The sequence below is a fragment of the Hippocampus guttulatus genome, chromosome 10 (assembly GCF_054856545.1).
Source record: "Hippocampus guttulatus isolate MCC_2025c chromosome 10, RoL_Hgut_1.0, whole genome shotgun sequence".
In the NCBI taxonomy this organism is placed as follows: Eukaryota; Metazoa; Chordata; class Actinopteri; order Syngnathiformes; family Syngnathidae; genus Hippocampus; species Hippocampus guttulatus.
This window is the reverse complement of record NC_141270.1, coordinates 16,054,198-16,070,974: the sequence shown is the minus strand read 5'-3', so window position 1 is coordinate 16,070,974 and position 16,777 is coordinate 16,054,198. Positions and strand designations below refer to the sequence as shown.

General features: G+C 38.9%; 1 long non-coding RNA gene across 4 annotated transcripts; it reads left to right on the top strand.

Moving 5' to 3' along the window:
- Positions 1–8,015: 8,015 nt before the first annotated feature.
- Positions 8,016–16,777, top strand: LOC147199443 (uncharacterized). Of its 4 annotated transcripts, none has more exons than XR_015102134.1 (7): positions 8,016–8,072; positions 10,255–10,363; positions 10,963–11,155; positions 11,841–11,910; positions 12,387–12,464; positions 14,660–14,737; positions 15,440–16,777. It is a non-coding gene; the product is annotated as an uncharacterized LOC147199443 (long non-coding RNA). The 4 variants fall into 4 exon arrangements; XR_015102135.1 differs by lacking the exon at positions 14,660–14,737 and adding an exon at positions 13,524–13,601; XR_015102136.1 differs by lacking the exons at positions 14,660–14,737; positions 15,440–16,777 and adding an exon at positions 12,919–13,236.

Below are 16,777 nucleotides of genomic sequence, written 5' to 3'. Positions count from 1 at the left end.
AGAAGAATTTTTGAACATGCAATTATTAATTATAGTAAAGCAACACCGCAGAAAGAAAGACAATTTAATTTCAGCAGGAGCTTATCTGTGAGGTTTTGACCATTGGAACCGGAAGGTTACTATGTATGTGTTCAGTTATTCCTGTTTTTCACGCCCCTCTGAATAGGGATCGTCAGTCAGCACGGAAGGATTACTTGCTTTGTACTTTTTTGATCATTTATTGAAGTATAGCAGCAGCAGCAGGTAATAACTTAAAATACACATAAATGCAACAAAAATAAATATATCTTCATGCATCACAATGTAAATATATATAATTGACATTAAGATAACTTTTTTTTTGTCCCACACTGGGGAAATTTGCAGTCGACAACAGCAAAATTAGGGGGGGGGGGGAAATTAATTAATGCAAAAAAACGGAAGTAAAGACACCACTGTGATTGTAATACTTTTGCCCATGTTGTTTAAACTGCCGATCGCAAACGACAACTAACTGTGATTGCGATGCAGCAAACGTAAAGCGCAACGGACCCAAGACAGAGCAGACAAACAAAATAATTGAATCTAAAATATAACTCTACAGATCGGACAAAGAAAAGCGTAGCTCACCATTGGGGCCATGCTGATGACAAAGTGAATGATTTTTTTCAAATGAATAACTGCGATGCTGCTTTTTATACGTCGAGCGAACCCGTCACCTGTCAGTTACTTACATCAACACATAATCAAAAGGCAGTTCATACGCATTACAACAAAGTTTATTTGTTTTTTTTTTTGTTTGTTTTTTACTTTTCCCTTGGCGAACTTGTCAATAAGTATACTCAAAAGGGCCCGCCCTTTGTGTGCGCTCCAACGGGAGGTCCCTCATCACTTGCTGGCATACTCTAGCTCACAGGTGCTAAAGTCAAGGCCCGGGGGCCAGATCTGGTCCATCACATCATTTGATGTGGCCCGCGAAAACAAATCAATCATGTCAAGTCCCATGATGCTTGCTAAAGTCTAAAAGAAAAATTTCAAATTGCCATACATAATCCACAATAACAGTCATTATTCTTGACTTCTGATTTTAAAACTAGTTATCCATCAATTAGTTGTGCTCTGTTTATGGAACATGTAGAGGGGATTAAACATTTATATGGTTTCCCAAAATTCATAACGTCTCTCCAAGGGAAACTGTAACTACAATGTGGCCCGTGACAAAAATGAGTTTGACATCTCTGCTCTAGCTCTTTGCTTTCGGCAGTGGATGCAGTCATTTACTACTCTTCTGATGACTCGGTGGCCCTGTATGATCCAGGCTCTTTGCAGTGTTGGGGAGAGTTGCTACGACCCCCTTGTGGTTCTTCTCATGAGCCTCTTGGGCTAGTAATGTGGCCAGTCTTGTATGCATAGGGACCAGAGGAATAGCACTTTTGCTTTCATTCCAGGAGTCTGAGTCTGAGTACCCTGACAAACTGTGGGCAAAAACCAAACAAAACAACCCAGCAACTAGTTGTTGCCAGTCTGCTTCTTCATGATGTTGAGGTGTCCTTGAGCAAGGTAAGAGGTCCAGCATAGTTTGTGTGTCCCTGGCACTCTCACACCTCTCCTTTCATGTCTGCATGTTTGGGATCTGCTTCTTTGTGTGGTGGGCATCAAAAAACATTTTGTCAGTTTATCTGCATGCAATAGGTCAAGTGCATGCTGACTGTAAAATGCCTGGATTAAAGTTTATTTTTCAAAAGATGAAATGTAGTATTCTTTTGTTCTGTTCGGAGCAGAAAGTAATCCTTTGTAATAGTGCATAACACACTAACATTGTCGTGCATCTAGAGAAGAGATAGGCACCGTAAATGCACTTTTATCAGTGCTCCCGGGAGGCCACATCGGACCACACACTTCCTCATCACATGTACAGTGGCACCTCTACTCTCTCGTCTCTTCATACGAAATTTTCAAGTTACGAAACGCCTCAACAGGAAAATATTGTCTCTTGTTACGAAATGAATTTCAAGACATGAAAGGTAAAAATACAGCCTGGGTTGCTACTCAGAGCTCCGAGGTTTCTAAACGCAACATACTTGTAGCTCCTCTGCCATTGGCTATTACCGAGCATCATCCTGGCATCCCATTGGCTAAGAGGGACTTCACCATATACAGCGTCGTCATTTGCCCCTCGGGCCTCGAGGTGTTCCTATAGTTTTATGTAAATGTTAATCACCCAGAAAATTTTTCACCAGTCAGGTGATCGCTCACGATGCTGATGTCTGCCATGGACATTTTCGAAGGAATGTTAAAAACCGAGAAAAGCAAACGTCCTTGGATCGGTTATTTCCCAAAATGCCAGGCAAAAACCACTTCTGAGAGAGAACATGGACTAAAGAGGGCAAAAAACGATGTGGATGCAGTTAAAAGTTGAAATGACCATCATTTTTATTCTTTACTCTATTCTTTGTTTTTTACATTATGCACACCTCTAATTTGTTGTGCAATAATGCAATTAAATTTAATTAATTAATGTAATTTAATAAAGCATTTTTATGCTTTTGAAAACATTTATGTCTGAATTTGGGGGGGGGGCACTTGGAATGGATTAGGACATTTACATGGAAAAGGTGTCTCTGCTTACAAAATTTTCTAGTTCAGAAATTTCTTCCAGAACCAATTAATTTCATAAGTAGAGGTACTACTGTATGGTAAAAATGCAATTTTAAACATGGACAAAATACAAGCAGATGTGCAAAATACGTGCTCTTATTATATTTCATTTTTCCACAATCCTCACCAAAAAACAAAGGGTGAACCAAACAAAAAATTAACCACACACTGGATTTTTTTTTCTCCAGTGCAAAGGGCTCACACATAATAAAATTGATACCCATGGATTCGCATACACATATTAGTTGATTTCAGTTAAGATTGTAAGGTCACATATTGTGACATGTGCTGGGCTGAGTCAACCCCGACCGGGCCCGCCTTTCCCAATATGCTTGCCTGGGCTGGAGGCCATTGGCCTACAGTCATCAAGGGCCTATTACAAAACAAAATGAAAACAAAAAATCAAATTTTTTGATTTTTCTGTCAATCACTTTCTATTCTGAGTTGACCAAACCGGAGGTGATTCCATGTAGCGCCATGTCCGCAGTTACAGTGTGCGCCAAAAGAGGGCCTATCAGAAGTCTGAATAGTTTTATATTATTCTGCCACTTGTTGAACTTTCTCTCAGTCATTTCACTGCTGCACCAGTTCACGAAGAAACACACTCAAGGGGCCTAGTTTAATGCCAGAGGGAGGTATTGAATTCCACATTATTTTGCCATTTGTTTATTTATCAGTCATTCATATCATTGCGGGCAAATCACACACCCGTACAATAAACAATGACGATTTTCAGCCAATCCTGATGGAAAGAAAGAGCTCCTGATGTCACATTACTGATCCCCGGATGCATTTGTTTACACAGTCATTCTGGCAGGGTTGTCACAGTGGCATGGGAAGGATTTACACTGGAGAGCAGTGATCAAATTTGCATTTATCAGTTAACGTTCCATCCAAGTGACTTCTCATCTCACTTGGATGATAAGGACAGAATGAATAACATGTGCAAGATGGACAGATTGGATATTACGGTAGGTATGTGACAACTGACACGTTTCTGTTGACACCATTTTTAGGTACATGATCACCCACAAAAGGTGTGTGTTTGTGCTACTCTCAGAAAATTTGGCTCTTGCTGGTTAAAATTGTGTTTTGCGCCTCTATTTTTAGACATGATGTAGTGTGGAATCCCCTCTGTCGCCTGGTTCTCAATGTGATGATTTTCATGCAGCATTCCTATGTTTATCGCAGAAATTATGATCTTTCTTTTTAATCCTCATCTGTGTGACCAACTAACAAACACATACATTTATTGTTAAATGAAAACATCAATGGCAATGATCAATCAAAACTAAGCTGTGATGTTTTCGAAGTTTCTTCTTAGCTGCTTTTGTAGAGTTGACCGGGGATGGTTAAAATGCACGTGCGGCACAAAGGAATCCCAGGTTTCATTTCCCACTTTATCCCCGTGACCCCGAGAAATATACAGTATATTGTTCAGAAATTGGATGGAGGTGTCTCCTGTTTTTCCAAACAGTTGCTTTCCTTGAAGACGTGTGTATAAAGACTTTTTTGATGCTTCAATCTTGTTGTGATCTCGTTACACTCTTGTGATGATCTATTCTGTGACTAAGGTAAGGCCTCAGGTGCCAACACAAGGAAAATAAATCCGCTTGTAGCTTGTCTTGTCCTCATTGGTGTTTTCAAGGTCATGCAAAGCTGCCACGTTGGACCGATCAATATTTGCAATTTATCTTATTTTGAAGATGGATGTCGGTCCAGATGTACACTGTAAAGCTATCGTCACACATCACAAACTACATTAACTGACACTGTATCACATAAAATGAGCGGTAGCTTTAAAGATGCAAAAACATTCTCGTGAAAACTATGTTTTGAACAGATAGGCAAAGAAGACCTTGGATTGTCTTTAGAATACAAATAGTCTTTGACTTTTACTTTAAAGAAAAATATTTAGGATCTGATAAACATGCACTAAAGCACAGGTGTCAAAGTCAAGGCCCAGGGGCCAGATCTGGCCCGCCACATCATATTATGCGGCCCACAAAAGCAAATCAAGTTCCACGTTGCTTGCTAAAGTCAGAACCAAAATTTCAAATTGTCATATGTAATCCACAATAAGAGTCATTATTCTTGACGTCTGATTTTAAAACTAGTTATTCATCAATTTGTTGTGTGATGTGTCTGTAAGATGTGGAGGGGATTAAACATTTATATAAAAATTAATTCGTTAAATTCATAACGGCCCTCCAAGGGAAACCGTAACTACAATGTGGCCCGCAACAAAAATGAGTTTGACACCCCTGCACTAAAGGAAATAACCATTGACTCTGATACAATACTGTTGCACAGTCCACGAAATAAGTCACAACTTTTGCTCTGCAGACTAAGCATATTGCATGAGAAGACAAAAAGTGAGACAGGGGATGCCTGATCTCCAATATCCAATCTTGACCACGAGTAGGGCGAACTGATCGAATGTGGGTGAACTGATGCTCACATGCCATCAGGCTGTGGTTCGTAGTCTTGCCTTATACTTTTTAGGTGCCGGGTCAAATTGCTAATGCATATCGTAAATATTCCATGGCATCAGTCCTTTCTTCACACGATGAAAAGGAACATGTGTGCTTTATATCCCAACATGTTTAATCCCATCATTAATTTAGAGGTTGTCATCATTTCATCAGTCTTTTGGAATGAATATTTTATCCCAGGAAAAAGGAAAAGGCAGAAGATGAAACACACTTGGTCAAAAAGCTGCCGTGTTGTTGGTACATTTGGGTAATTCCGTTAACCCTAAATATAACCGCGCATGTCAGTGATGGATTTTGACAAAAATAGGTGATGAATTTGAATGTATTTCTAAATGAGGTTCCAAAATAATTGGTCCTGAAATAAAACACAGTATGAATATTCACTCTTCCTGATGGGAGAAGAGCAAAGGTTTGGCACGGAATAAAAAAGGGCTGACTTCCTTTGTACTCTTCCAGAGACAAATGACAAAATAAGTTTTAGAATTTGTTTTTTACTGTGAGACTTGCCTTCTGAAACAGTGGTTCCCACCCGCTAGCCCAGGGTCCTCTTGATATCGGGCCGTACAGAGACAGACACAACATTTAAAGAACTATTTTTGGTTTTTGGGGGGAGATGGGTGGGCTTATATATATATTATATATATTAGATTTTAATTCATCAGCATTATTTTAGCTTACTTTTTTTACTCCGCGTAACTCCGAAAGTGATGCTTTGAATAATGAAAAAAAAAAAGATCAGCACAATATTTTTGATTTTACGGAGGTGCTTTTATTTATTTATTTTTGCTCATATGATAGGAAAAAAACAAGCTATGCATCAAAAGGGGGCATGCCAAACTCTGGCTTTAGTAACCATGAAACAAGCCTTGAAATCACTACAGATTATTTCAGGGCGGTGAATTTTAGTGCAGACATTGTTATTACATACAGACCCATTAAATACAGTAAGTGCCAATGTTCAGCCCATCCAAGTGTCCCTTCACCTCAACAGAAAAGTGACATATGAACAGCAAACTCACCTTTTTGTGGTATACATTCCCAATCCAACACACAGGGTCACATCCATAGCCCATCTGATCTAAGATAACCAATGGCAAGGTCGGTCCAAATTCAGGAACCCAGCAGTTTTCAACGTGTGCAGATTGGATAGGACGGCAAGCTTCTTAATCATCCACCATCTTTAAAAGGTAGGCTTACCGAATATTATATATTTTTTCCCAATTCATCCTGTACTCTGGTTTGTTCTTCATTAAAGAGCAACACTGGTTGATTTTCAAATCTTCGCTAGATGCTTTGTATGTTTTTGAAATGTGGGAGGAAACCGGAGTGTCACGTTGCGAGGTGGTGGTGGACCCCAAAAAGCAGGCAAGAGGGAGGAGCAGGGTGTGCTTGACAAATTGTATTAAAACATCGAGAAAACTAAATCCAAAACAAACAGTCCAAAGTATCAAACAAAAAACATGACTGAAGATAAAACATAACAATGACCAAAACCTGACTGAAACAAACATGACAGTAGCACACAGCAACAAACAAACATGACAGTAGCAAAGAGCACCAATGACCCAACAATGAGTGGTTGGGCTGGGAGTTCTTTTAAAGCACTAATTACCTAATGACCAACAGGTGTGCAGCTGCAGGGGGAGCCCTACAGTGCCACCTGTTGGTCCCAAACCGAATCATGACACGGAGTACCCGGAGAAAACCCACGCAGGAGAACATGCAAACTCCACACAGGGAGGCCGGAGCTGGAATTGAACCCGGTACCTCTGCACTGTGAGGTCGGCGCGCTAACCACTGGTCCACCGGGCCGCCCAACATGCAATTTCCTCCTCTATATCCTCCTGGAAGTGGTGTGATACATTCATGTCAAAGAAACTTCAAGGATTGTGCGCTTGGACAACATTAGCATGAAATCCATAGTTGTGTCTCTCTGGCCTTTGAGCAGAAGCAGTGCAGCCAGAGATGCTATAAAGAGAGTTATCAAGGTCATTTGGCAACCTTCAAAAATCCTACACGACATCATTGGTAGTATACATTGTGGCTACTTGAGCCCTTGTAAGAATCCAAGTCATAGGAAGCATAAGTGGACACTGTCTTTGTATTACATTTCCTACAATCTGCCTGGTGGGAATTGCAACCGCCTTAGAGATGCTATATATCAGTATAAAGTACACCTATATACTGTAAAGGACAATATTATAGCCATGACTATTCAAAACCAATACTGAACACGAATCTACTACATTCTGGGCAACAGAAATGTCCAAAGGAAAACCTAAAAGTCATTTTATTATCAATAATATAAGAGGTTGGTGCTCCGTTCAGCATGCCGTTTACACATTCGCCCTGGTTGAAACACATTTCAATCCTACACATCATCCTACTAGTATTACATGCATTGGCATCTCAACAATAGAGAGCCCAAGGGTGACGCCCTCCAGCCCATAAATATTATTGCAACAATATTTGAAAATACTGTATAGGTATATCTGTTTGTGTTTGGTGATGCTAAAGTGTGTGTGTGTGTGTGTGTGCACTCGTTTCCATGTTTTGTGGGAACATAAAATTGGAAACACAGTCACGTCTTGGGGACCATTTTCCGTATGGGGACAAAAAAGCAGGTCCCCATAAGAATAACGTATAAAAAGCATCAGAGGGCTGCCCTGAATGTGCCTGTGAAGTTTTTAGCAAAAGCCCACAAGTCACCATTTTTACCGATTGTGTGTGTGTACATGGTGCTCAGCAGCCCTCCACATGGTTATTCGGTGCTATTGCACTCACTCCTCCACACACACACTTTGCATATGCCCCGCCCATTTGGTCCCCTAATGGAAGGATTTTTACAAGTGGGAGGGGGTCATCATTCAATTAGTGAGCATCAGAAGAAGCCTGCAAAGCTAGAAGATGGCAGCAAAAGAAGCAAAAGTAAAACGCAAGGTAAGCAAGTTCCTATGAATTAACAAGTTATTTATTTGTTTAATGTTACAAATGTACATACTAAAATAAGAATATTGTCACTATTCTCTATGAATTAACAAGCATCGCGGCAACGCAGTATTAACAATAACTAAGCAATCTCAACATACTATTGTATGCCAGAGCTTCCCCCTGTGCTTTATTAACCTATTTGGCGACTGAAAATACAGTAATTATAGTTCTTACATTTTCAACTAGGCGAAGTCTCCCCCCCCCCCCCTTCTAAATGACAAATGTATTATAAACATTGAAGCTCGAGGTATTTTTTTTCGGGTGCACGCATCTCAGGCCTGAATGAGAGCCGGGGCTAGGCTCGTCTCGGGGCTAATGGCCGAGTCACGGGCTAACGGCTAACGGCTAGCACAACTGAGTGTGTTGACGAACGAGCGGTGACTATTCCTTTTTAACTTTTTTTTAACCGCAGTTTCAAAATTCATTACGCACTAGCGCGACTAGTGAAACCGGCGTGGATTTTTGTCGAGTATAGCAAGTAGCGTAGGTAATGGAGACAAGCTAAACAAAACGTGAGCTACCGAGATCGGCTACGGCTAGGCTAAAGCTAAATGCTAAACACTCAAATGTGTTGACGAACGAGCGGTGACTATTCCTTTTTAACTTTTTTTTAACCGCAGTTTCAAAATTCATTACGCACTAGCGCGACTAGTGAAACCGGCGTGGATATTTGTCGAGTATAGCAAGTAGCGTAGGTAATGGAGACAAGCTAAACAAAACGTGAGCTACCGAGATCGGCTACGGCTAGGCTAAAGCTAAATGCTAAACACTCAAACGCCACTGCCTGGTCTCTCTGCTCTTTCTACCCATTAATTATAATGATGGAGTTTATGAACAATTAAAAGTTTAAGCATTTCAGCTAATGTATTGATTTCGTAAAGTGAGATGAGCAGTGATAATCTTAATACATGGAGGGCATGCACACTGTTTGTGAAACAATAATATTTCTAATTGTGTGACATTCCAGATTCAAAGAATATGAAATAAATAACTATATAAAGTACAATTCCTGCACTATGTTCCTTAGTTCTGTAAATAATTTGTATTTAATATTGTTAAAGATAGGCTCTAGCATGCCTGCAACCCTTGTAAGAATAAGCAGTTTAGAAAATGAATGGATGGAGATTGTTTCAACACTAAAAAATAAAAAAGTATATTGACTATTTTAATGTTGATATGGCATTAATAAAAAGTATTAAAAAATATATTGTGCAACCTCCCACATATTTATTTAACCCGTCTTTCAAAACTAGTGTTTTCCCATCAAAACTGGAAACAGCAAAAGTTATTCCAATTTACAAGAGCGGAGAGAAGCACTTATTTACAAATTACAGACCAATATTTTTCCGGCAAAAATTGCAGAACAACTATTTGCACACAAACTTTACAAATGTATTGCAAAGCATAATGTAATCTGCAAATATCAATACGGTTTCATAGAGAAAAGGGCAACATCTATGGCAATAATGGAAATTGTGGAAGAATCAATCAACCAGTAGATTACGGACTGGTCCCAAGTCGATCGCGAGGGGTGGAGAGGGGCATGGGAAGGAAAAAAGATTTATGTGCCTGTAGGTTTCAGCTTTGTTCATTTTCGGGGCCGTTAAGACTGTTGCTCATTGTGGCATGTGTGCGTGCATATGCACGCATGTGCGTGGTTGCAGACCCGTGTGCGTGCATGTGTGTATGCTTGCATGCTCGCGATCAGGTCAATAGTGGGAGTTTGGTCGCTTCAAAAGTCAGATCTTCAGTCAAAAAAGGTTGCGCACCCCTGGTATCAGATGTTTGGCACATAAATGGTTGAAAAGCTATTCAGATGACAGCTACACTGTTGTGAAAACACTATGAAAGTAACTGTGTTGTATAATATTAATATGCACAGTTCAACAATTTCCAATCAAACAAGTTGAAGCTAACTCCCTAAATTTATCAAGATCAAGGTGTACAACCAGACAAACTTTCTACTTGTTGCTATTTCCTTTGAGCATGTAAACTGTACTGAACCAAGACATGTATTGATATTTTTTCCTTTATGTAGTTTTTTTTTTCATGTCTTTCATATTGCGTTTATATGTTCGATATATTAATCAATTCTGACTGAATACAATGCAAACTCTTTTTCTCTCTCAAGTTTGAAATCCCACAAAGAGTCAGCCCCCTTCAGGACACCATTCGTCACATTTCATTAAGGACCAACAAAACAGGCAAATTGTGTGCGAGGTACATAAATGCAGTCAAAGGTAAGGCGTTGTCTGATGTTATATGCTGCGTAATTATTACATGATATGGCAGAAACTGTGGATAAAACATATACAGTTATTATCAGATGAACACTAAATATGAACCCTGAGTTTATTTTTCCAGTTTCCGACTCAGTTTGTAAACAAGCCGTTATATAAATAATTAATTCCATGTTTTGTCTTACTTCAGTAGAAGAACACCATGTGAAACCGAACAAATAAAACCAATTTTATTCGACAAGATATGTTTTCTAAATTACCATGGACCTCTCAATAATGGAAGAATGGATTGCAAAGCCTGTTTTTTCCCCCTAAAAACTATTGTTGCTGTCTGCTACAGGATGTGGAATATTTGCAAAGAGTACAATCGGCAGAGGACAATTTGTTGCTGAATATCGGGGAGATATGATAAATGATGCAGAATACTAGAGCAGAAGATGAGTTTACCACCAATCATGTGCTGCGTTTATGTTTGCATTCAAGTGGAGAGGGAAAACATGGTGTTAAGACTTATTATCCACCTATTCTGCACCACTATAGACCATATCAGAATATTGTGATAATGATCTCATGTTGTTCTTTTTCACATATTTGTTAAGCAATGATGCTTCACAAGAAGATGAGTCATTTGGGCGACCAGTGAATGATGAACCAAGGAGGCCAAACTGCCAGATGAAAAGGATTGATGTGGATGGTGTGCCACACCTATGTTTGTTTGCTTTCAATGACATTCAAGAGGGAGAAGAAATGACCGATGATTATGGTGGCGAAGACTGCCCATGGAGAACACAAGTATGTATACATTGCAGATTATAAAGAATGGCTCTGTGTAATAAGGATGGAAGTAACTTTTGAAAGAATCAGAATAGTAGAATCTTACTCGAAGTATTGTGAATCAAATATTTCGGTTTCCACCCACATTCCAAAACACATGCGTGGCAGGTGAATGGAATACTCTAAATTGTCCCTCGGTGTGAGTGTGAGCGTAAATGGGTGTTGTCTATCTGTGCCCTGCGATTGGCTGGCAACCAGTTCAGGGTGTACCCCGCCTACTGTCCAAAGACAGCTGGGATAGGCTCCTGCATGCTACCAACCCTTGTCAGGATAGACTGATTAGAAAATGGATGGATGCATGGATCAAAATGATCAGTTATGGCAGGTGTATGGAATAGGTTGGTACACATTTCAAATAATTATTTTCTGAAACCTAAACTCAAAGCAAGTGCTAATTCAATTTCTAAAATACTTTGGAAAGTTAAGTGCTACTCGATCAATGATTTATCTCTCAGAAAAAAAATATTATGTCTTTATGGATGACCAAATTTACCAGAAGTTTTCCACCTGCCTTGCAAATTGCAGATCTGATCCAAGTTCTTCAGGGTTGCAAATAACAATCCTGCATAACTTGATTAGATGGGCTATTGGCCTATTCATCAATAATATTCTGAATCTCTATCATTGTTGACTGTATTTCTAGATGACCAGCTTGACAGTCACAAATGTGGCTCCTCAACCCTCTTTACAGAGTCAGATGCAATATACACCAGGTATAGTCATATCCATCACTGTTTCATGTTATTTGGTATCTCTATATCTGTGCATTTGTGATGATGGACAGTAATTTTCATGATAAAGTCCTGTATGTATGCACAACAGGCAATTTCACATATTGCATTGGAAAGGTGAATGCGAGCGGACTATTTTAGGTCGATTTAATTTGACACAGAGATCATTATGTTCTGGAGTTATGTCTCTTTTCTGGACCCTCACGGTGTCCCCACAGCACACGTTTACAAAGTGTGTGTGAGGGGAGAAAAACGGTGTCCAAGGGGGGAAGAATTGACAAAGTGTTAACAAGAATGTCCCCACAATGTTTTTGATTTTAACATGTAGAAAACACAGTTTTAAAAGATGACGTTGTTCTCTCAGATTTGTGCATCTAAATTTTAGATGGTTTACTTGAGGCTCAGTATCGGTTTCTTTTATCATATTCTCCAATTTTGTTTTCCAAATTGTATTTCAGATGACCAAGACAATACCCAATGAGACTACTTTACAAGAAAACTGTTGCGATACTGCTGGTCCAAGCAACATACATCAGGTATTGTCATATCCATCACTGTTTCATGATATTTGGTATCTCTATATCTGTGCATTTGTGATGATGGACAGTAATTTTCATGATAAAGTACTGTATGTATGCACAACAGGCAATTTCACATAATGCATTGGAAAGGTTAATGCGAGCGGACTATTTTAGGTCGATTTAATTTGGCACAGAGATCATTATGTTCTGGAGTTATGTCTCTTTTCTGGACCCTCACGGTGTCCCCACAGCACACGTTTACCAAGTGTGTGTGAGGGGAGAAGAACTGACAAAGTGTTAACAAGAATGTCCCCACAATGTTTTTAATTTTAACATGTAGAAAACACAGTTTTAAAAGATGACGTTGTTCTCTCAGATTTGTGCATCTAAATTTTAGACGGTTTATTTGAGGCTCAGTTCGGTTTCTTCTATCATATTCTCCAATTTTGTTTTCCTAATTGTATTTCAGATGACCAAGACAATACCCAATGAGACTACTTTACAAGAAAACTGTTGCGATACTGCTGGTCCAAGCAACATACATCAGGTATTGTCATATCCATCACTGTTTCATGATATTTGGTATCTCTATATCTGTGCATTTGTGATGATGGACATTAATTTTCATGATAAGGTACTGTATGTATGTACAACAGGCAATTTCACATAATGCATTGGAAAGGTTAATGCGAGCGGACTATTTTAGGTCGATTTAATTTGGCACAGAGATCATTATGTTCTGGAGTTATGTCTCTTTTCTGGACCCTCACGGTGTCCCCACAGCACACGTTTACCAAGTGTGTGTGAGGGGAGAAAAAACGGTGTCCCCACAGCACACGTTTACCAAGTGTGTGTGAGGGGAGAAAAAACGGTGTCCAAGGGGGAAAGAACTGACAAAGTGTTAACAAGAATGTCCCCACAATGTTTTTGATTTTAACATGTAGAAAACACAGTTTTAAAAGATGACGTTGTTCTCTCGGGTTTGTGCATCTAAATTTTAGACGGTTTACTTGAGGCTCAGTATCGGTTTCTTCTGTCATATTCTCCAATTTTGTTTTCCTAATTGTATTTCAGATGACCAAGACAATACCCAATGAGACTACTTTACAAGAAAACTGTTGCGATACTGCTGGTCCAAGCAACATACATCAGGTATAGTCATATCCATCACTGTTTCATGATATTTGGTATCTCTATATCTGTGCATTTGTGATGATGGACAGTAATTTTCATGATAAAGTACTGTATGTATGCACAACAGGCAATTTTACATAATGCATTGGAAAGGTTAATGCGAGCGGACTATTTTAGGTCGATTTAATTTGACACAGAGATCATTATGTTCTGGAGTTATGTCTCTTTTCTGGACCCTCACGGTGTCCCCACAGCACACGTTTACCAAGTGTGTGTGAGGGGAGAAGAACTGACAAAGTGTTAACAAGAATGTCCCCACAATGTTTTTAATTTTAACATGTAGAAAACACAGTTTTAAAAGATGACGTTGTTCTCTCAGATTTGTGCATCTAAATTTTAGACGGTTTATTTGAGGCTCAGTTCGGTTTCTTCTATCATATTCTCCAATTTTGTTTTCCTAATTGTATTTCAGATGACCAAGACAATACCCAATGAGACTACTTTACAAGAAAACTGTTGCGATACTGCTGGTCCAAGCAACATACATCAGGTATTGTCATATCCATCACTGTTTCATGATATTTGGTATCTCTATATCTGTGCATTTGTGATGATGGACAGTAATTTTCATGATAAGGTACTGTATGTATGTACAACAGGCAATTTCACATAATGCATTGGAAAGGTTAATGCGAGCGGACTATTTTAGGTCGATTTAATTTGGCACAGAGATCATTATGTTCTGGAGTTATGTCTCTTTTCTGGACCCTTACGGTGTCCCCACAGCACACGTTTACCAAGTGTGTGTGAGGGGAGGAAAAACGGTGTCCCCACAGCACACGTTTACCAAGTGTGTGTGAGGGGAGAAAAAACGGTGTCCAAGGGGGGAAGAACTGACAAAGTGTTAACAAGAATGTCCCCACAATGTTTTTGATTTTAACATGTAGAAAACACAGTTTTAAAAGATGACGTTGTTCTCTCAGATTTGTGCATCTAAATTTTAGACGGTTTATTTGAGGCTCAGTTCGGTTTCTTCTATCATATCCTCCAATTTTGTTTTCCTAATTGTATTTCAGGTGACCAAGACAATACCCAATGAGACTACTTTACAAGAAAACTGTTGCGATACTGCTGGTCCAAGCAACATACATCAGGTATTGTCATATCCATCACTGTTTCATGATATTTGGTATCTCTATATCTGTGCATTTGTGATGATGGACAGTAATTTTCATGATAAGGTACTGTATGTATGTACAACAGGCAATTTCACATAATGCATTGGAAAGGTTAATGCGAGCGGACTATTTTAGGTCGATTTAATTTGGCACAGAGATCATTATCTTCTGGAATTATGTCTCTTTTCTGGACCCTCACGGTGTCCCCACACACCACACGTTTCAGATTTGTGTGTGAGGAAAAAAAAAAGTGAAATGTTTTACTGTGGGACCCATAAGTCACTGACAGTGTTTACAGGAATGTTCCGACAATGTGTTTTATTTTAACAACACCTTTGAGGGGTTGGATTCTCTTTACTCTGGAGTTGACCATGGCAAGAGTTGCAGAGCAGGTGTGGGCATACTTACTTAAATGTAATTTATCACTGACACACGATTATCTCATTTTCATGTGCATTTCAAAATCATCTCTGAATGGTACGTTTGTTCTGAAAATGTTGTGAAAGGATGCAACAGTGCAGCTTATGTTGCTCATTGAACAGCAAAATGTCAGTCCAAATGACAGTATGCATTGTGATGTTAGAATGACAGTGTGAATCTATGTAAAGAGCTTTAGATTGGATTTCAATCATGTACTCTCCTTGAATCTTTCAATAACAAAACTTTTTTTTTTCTCAGTACTTCAAGGAAGAGGAAGAGAACTCCCTGGGAGAAAAGTGAAATAAAGGCACACGATGAGACTCATCAAATCTTTTCGCGTCCCAGGAAAAATGGAGTGTGAAAGATATTTAAGGGCTGAACCAGAAGCCCTTAAAAAACGAGAATGGCAAACCCTCAAATGTTTATGTTTATAACTACATGCCGACTGCCAAAAGGAAATTGCTGTGCAAACAAGTTTTTCAACAAAAACTCACTGATTAGGCACTTTTATTTCCATTATGGATATTTAAATTTGAATGTATTTTGAGACAATGTCAACAGTTTGTTTGATGTTTTTGTTTTAGATAGACATTTTACATTTTTTTTTTACCACACATTCAGTTCCGTTAAATAAAAACTCATCATATTGGTCGGATATTGACCGGTTCTTTGATTGGAAGAACAAGCCGGAGATGTCTTCCGTTCTCTGAAGCAGAAATATTCGAGTCACATGACATTTAACAAACAAAACATATCAAAATAGATTATTTCAACGATTATTATTCACATGAATTGACTTTCATTTGACAGTTAGGTTCAGATGCTTGCCATTTTTGATGAGTAATGCTTTTTGTGTGAGGTCCCCAATAATCACATGTACTTGGTATAGATCCTGTGTGAATTATGTAAATACATTTAAATATATTTAAATTAAGTCCTCATAACGCATGTAAACTGGACTTTTCTGAAGTCCCCAATTGACACGGTCCAACCACATGACTTCATAATGACTTTTATTTTCTGATATTTAAAGGTGTTTATAAGCAGACACCGCCACCTTGTGTATCCCTGATTTTTTGCAGAGCTGTATGTCATTTGGAAAGGGTGGTCCCCGAAAGTGATGAACTAAAAAGTGGTCCCCACAAAACACATTAACCGGTATGTGTGTGTGAGTGTGTGTGTGTGTGTGTGTGTGTGTGTGTGTGTATGTGTGTGTGTGTGCGTGTAAACCTGGTCCATGTTATGCCTGTTTTATTTTTTCATAAATAGATCTGATCATTGGCATTGCGCTGACATGATCATCTTGTGAATGCAAGACATGCAGCTATATAATTACTTCAATTACATAGGCTGACAGCGACTGACTGGTAAACATTGTTTAACACATTCAATAATAAAATCAATAACTAACCCGTGCTCAGAGCAAGTCGGTAACATTACAGCATCTAATGTGATTATACAATCTAATTAGAATTTAGCACAGGGTAACATGATTATCAATATGGAAGCCAAATGTGAAGTGGCTAAATGTTGCTTTGCTACAAAACTGAGGACCATGGTTATTAATACAAAGCCAATTCCAGAGAAGTTGGTGAG